The sequence below is a fragment of the Heteronotia binoei genome, chromosome 14 (assembly GCF_032191835.1).
Source record: "Heteronotia binoei isolate CCM8104 ecotype False Entrance Well chromosome 14, APGP_CSIRO_Hbin_v1, whole genome shotgun sequence".
Taxonomy (NCBI): Eukaryota; Metazoa; Chordata; class Lepidosauria; order Squamata; family Gekkonidae; genus Heteronotia; species Heteronotia binoei.
The window spans coordinates 11,895,691-11,901,145 of NC_083236.1; the positions used below are offsets into that span (position 1 = coordinate 11,895,691).

General features: G+C 43.6%; 1 non-coding gene across 1 annotated transcript; it reads right to left on the reverse strand.

The window, feature by feature from the left end:
* Positions 1–681: 681 nt before the first annotated feature.
* On the reverse strand, positions 682–748 carry TRNAT-AGU (transfer RNA threonine (anticodon AGU)). The gene has a single exon. It is a non-coding gene; the product is annotated as a tRNA-Thr (tRNA).
* Positions 749–5,455: the final 4,707 nt, after the last annotated feature.

Here is a 5,455-nt window from a genome sequence, read left to right on the forward strand (position 1 = left end):
TACGGCTGTGCCTGCTGTGATCACATCCAGTTTAAGTTACTTCAGTGTGTGGGGCTAATTTTAAAGACTATTCCGAAACTTCAGTTGGTTCAGAATGCAGCTGCGAGACTGCTGGATTGCTGAGCAAGTCATACCCCTGGGAACGTATCTCATCAGTTTAGAAAGAACTTCACCAGCTGCCCAATCATTTGAGGTCAAAATTGTGCCTTCTGGGCATTCAGAAGTTTGGAATGAGGGTGGCAAAAGAATTTCCAGGTCTGAGATGAGCAGACCGAGCCATCCAGACTGTTGCAGAGGCCATGCCCCCTCCATACGCCCCTTCTCCTGAGTTCAGCTGCTTGGCTGCTAGGACCAGGACCTTTTCTGCCTTGGCCTGTCTTCTGTGAAGCCCCCCCCCCCCAACCTCCAATCTGCCTGGTGCCAACCCGGGCGAGTTTAACATACCAATGGATGACATTTTTATTTGCCCAGACCTTTGGTACTAGATAACTGTTCTTTGGGTTTTTATCCTCTGAATGACCACAGCTGGTAAGATCTGTGAATATGAACATATGAAGTTGCCTTATACTGAATCAGACCCTCGGTCCATCAAAGTCAGTATTGTCTACTCAGACTGGCAGCGGCTCTCCAAGGGTCTCAAGCTGAGGTTTTTCAAGCCTGTTTGCCTGGACCCTTTTTAGTTGGAGATGCCAGGGATTGAACCTGGGACCTTCTGCTTACTGAGCAGATGCTCTACCACTGAGCCACCGTCCCTCCCATGCTCTCCAGGGTCTCAAGCTGAGGTTTTTCAAGCCTGTTTGCCTGGACCCTTTTTAGTTGGAGATGCCAGGGATTGAACCTGGGACCTCCTGTTTACCAAGCAGATGCTCTACCACTGAGCCACCGTCCCTCCCATGCTCTCCAGGGTCTCAAGCTGAGGTTTTTCAAGCCTGTTTGCCTGGACCCTTTTTAGTTGAAGATGCCAGCGATTGAACCTGGGACCTCCTGTTTACCAAGCAGATGCTCTACCACTGAGCCACCGTCCCTCCCTTATTAAAATGGAACTTCCTGTTCAGAGTTGATACTTCTGATTATCAGGCCAAATCATTTTGTTTAACAGATCTTTGAACATATGAACATATGAAGCTGCCTTATACTGAATCAGATCCTCGGTCCATCAAAGTCAGTTTTGTCTACTCAGACTGGCAGAGGCTCTCCAGGGTCTCAAGCTGAGTTTTTTCACACCTCTTTGCCTGGACCCTTTTTAGTTGGAGATGCCAGTGATTGAACCTGGGACCTTCTGCTTACCAAGCAGATGCTCTACCACTGAGCCACCGTCCCTCCCTTATTAAAATGGAGCTTCCTGTTCAGAGTTGATACTTCTGATTATCAGGCCAAATCATTTTGTTTAACAGATCTTTGAACATATGAACATATGAAGCTGCCTTATACTGAATCAGACCTTCGGTCCATCAAAGTCAGTTTTGTCTACTCAGACTGGCAGTGGCTCTCCAGGGTCTCAAGCTGAGTTTTTTTCACACCTCTTTGCCTGGACCCTTTTTAGTTGGAGATGCCAGGGATTGAACCTGGGACCTTCTGCTTACCAAGCAGATGCTCTACCACTGAGCCACCGTCCCTCCCCAACGGCTGTATCTATTGTTACTAATGCTGCACTGTTTAGCACAGGCTCTTTGTTGTAGCTTTAATATTGATACATCTCTTTTATTATTATTGATTTCTTGAGCTTTACTGTATTTTTATGGAACTTTTGTGAGGCACCCTTAGTGACTCTGTTGGGAAATAAGACTTAGAAAGGTGTAACTCTGCTTAAGACAGCTATATTCACAATTTCATAAGAGAGTTAACAATTTATAGCAAAGACTTTCTGATTCAGCTTTTTTGATTGTACACTGGCTCTTGTCAGGAACCTAAGAAACAACGGCACAGGGAAAAAAGGGAGCCCGGTCCACATTTCCCCCCCCCTCCCCCATACTATTTTCCTCTCATGTTTCAGGATCTGCTTAGGCATATGATCACAGCAAATATCCCACAGTTTCTTTTATGAAAGAGATAAATAAATAAAATGCAAATTTCACGCTTCAAGGATTGCTAATTAGGCGCCCAGGAGACAAAACCCAGTTGGTTAACATTAATACATTTATTCAGGTAGATCATAAAAAAAATAAAGAGTGATTAGAACACAGTTCCTTAGAAGACAATAAGGAGATTCTGTGCATATTCTTCAGTCAGTTCCAGCTCCAGCTGTACCACTCCCCCCCCCCCAAAAAAAAGGATCACCAAACATTCCTAAAGGAGATGGTCCCTAGCACGAGCAGCTTTTTGAGATTAAAGTAACAGAAAATACACACTAAAACAGAAGAAGGGCCAAAGGAGGCAAAATTACAGAGTACACGGGCACGGGCCTTCTCTGTTATAGCCCCGTGCCTTTGGAATCAACTTCCGGAGGAGGTACGGGCCCTGCGGAATTTGGACCAATTCCGCAGGGCCTGTAAGGCCATCCTTTTCAAGCAGGCTTTTGTAGACGTTGATAGGATGGCTGTTTAATCCACCAATGATTTATCTAGTGACCCCTGCCATAATATAAGTGTACAGAATAACATCAGGAAGATCACCGCCGTTTAAATTATGGAATGACCCAGACATTCGAACTGGTTTTAGATTGTTGTTTTAAATTAATGTATAATTTCAATGTTTGTTTTAAATCACCTTATATTGTATATTCTATATTGTATAATTTTATTGAACTGTTGTTAGCCGTCCTGAGCCTGCCTAGGCGGGGAGGGCGGGATATAAATAAAATTTATTATTATTATTATTATTATTATTATTATTATTATAAGTGATTTAGTAATTAAAACAGACACAAACTGATGAGAAGAGTTTAGAAAGTAAACATGTTTGCAAGAAGCACAGCTCAAGCGTCATGAATATTGTGCGCTATTCTCCGCATTCTGCTCTGTTTGGTTCCTTTTTCCTTTGAAGTAACTTGAATCCAGCCCTTTTTCTGATGCACATAAAATGGGTAAATTGGCGGAGTAAATATTGCAACACATTCCAACATGCCTATATTTGCTTGCATTTATGTTGGCTAGCTAGAGACTTGGCCCGGGATGACTACGCTGGCTCTGAGACAAGAAAGGGAATCCAGAAACATGATCCAAGGTTTCCATGCTCCCTGCCAACCAATCCAAATTCAAGATATATAAAAAGACTTGTCTGAACAAAAAGAGCTAAATAAATATTACCTCCCCACCACTGGAACGGATCAAAGCGTGTCATTCTTCCTCGTTATTAGGGAGGTCAGAGAGGGAACAACTTTTAACATAAATCTGGAGTCGCTCAGCACATTTAAAAGGGATCACTTCACAGTGAAGAGAGACGCCTTTTACAACTCATGGCTAGCATTGGAATCTATGAGGTTTGCAAAGGCAACCCTTTACCATTTGGGGGGCAAATTATGCCGCTCTTTTAATAACTTTTGTGGTCATATGGACTTATAAACTCCAGTTAGATCCAAACTGCTCTGCTCACCATACCCAGAATGCATGCATCAATAACACAACTGGCTCTCACTGTTCTTTCGCTCCCCTCTGCTCTGCTCTTATTCCAATACTGTCCCATATTCGGGGCCAAACTATACACGGTGGCAAACTATACACACTGCCACCATTTAAAAGTGGTTTCAAAATGACATGAGGTCCTGATCCTGAGTGCTCTTGCTTCTCCCCAGCCTCCACCACGGTGGATTTGGCACTGTGATGGTGCAGGGGGAGGGGAGACCAGAGCGCCTCAGCACACCACACCCCAGGCTCAATCAAGGCCACCATGTCATTTGTAACTCACTTTAAAATGATGTTGACATCTGCACAGCAGACAAGAGGATTTGCCGCATCTAGTTTGGCCTTCAGTCCCTATTCTTTGTGTGTAAAACAATTTTATTTTGCAATATATTGTTATAATACTTTTAAAAATTAATATAAAATCGACACCAACACATTACATTTTTTTTCCCTTCCCTTCCCTCCTCTCCTCCCATCTTTTCAAGACCCCCGCCAGTGTTTACTTAATTACTAAAAAAACCCCAAGGTAATTCTAATCCTAGAATCTTCAAATTAAAAGCCTTATAACCAACATAAAAGAAATAGAAACTAAAGAAAAAACTAAACCCTATAAATTCATTATAGTCTATCCTTACTCTTATCATTTAACCCTTATCAAAGAAGATAAAAAAAATACAAATCACACAGTAAAAAGAAAAAACCCAAAGAAAATTATTCCTTTGTATTTTTAGTCCATTAGTCCACAGGATTTCAACTGTTGTCAAAAATCACTAAATGTCCCTTTACCTTCCAGTATTTTTCCACATATTTTTGAAATTTCTCCCATTCACGTTTAAATTTCTCCAAATCATAGTCATTTAAGATTCTTGTAAGTTGTCCATTTCACTCCAAGACAAAACTTTCAAAATCCAGTCCCATTTTTCTGGTATAACCTTCAGTCCCTATTCTATGCCACTGAAGGCAGACAAGGATCTCTAACTTCATGGTTCTTAACCTTGAATCTGCTACTTCCTACCAAACATGTAATAGGATCATGGAACGTCCACCAAACTGCAGGAAAAACTGAGCACATGAAAACAGCTCCCTTGACAAGGCACCTTTGTTAATGGAGGTACGCTACATGCATACAATGCACAGATCTTAGGCATACATTCAATGAGGCCCTTGTGCCAGGAGGAAAAGGAAAGGAAAGGTCCCCTGTGCAAGCACCAGTCATTTCTGACTCTGGCGTGACGTTGCTTCCACAACGTTTTAATGGCAGACTTTTAACAGGGTGGTTTGCCACTGCCTTCCCCAGTCATCTACACTTTCCGCTCAGCAAGCTGGGTACTCATTTTACCAACCTCGGAAGGATGGAAGGCTGAGTCAACCTCGGGCCGGCTATCTGAAAACCCAGCTTCTACCAGGAATCGAACTCAGGTTGTGAGGGGGGAAGCAATCTAGGCTCTCAAATTTTATCCTCAGGGTGAGGTGAGCAGTATATACCTGCTCTTCCCCACAGGCCATCCATTGCAGGTGGGGATAAGGAGCTGCCTAGCACCTAACCGCCCGCCTCCAATTGCTACTAAAAGCTCTCAATGCCTCACTCCCAATTTGAAGATAGTTCTCTAGGAGTATCTATAGTCTACCTCCACATCCCACATTCTTCAGCCAATACAGAAGGATCTCATCGTTGACAGTGTCCAAGCTGCTGAGAGCAGAGATGCCATGAGACTCACCACAGCCACGACTATCTGCCAACAGAGCTGTGCATCTCCTTGCCTCAAGAAGCTGCCAAACAAGAAGCAGTGCTGGGTGGAGGCACAGGCAGGATTGCTGAGCATCCCCCTCTCACTCACCAGACCCTTTGCTCCTTCCTCCACCCTGGCTGCCACGTCCCCCCCCCGCCACTGCTG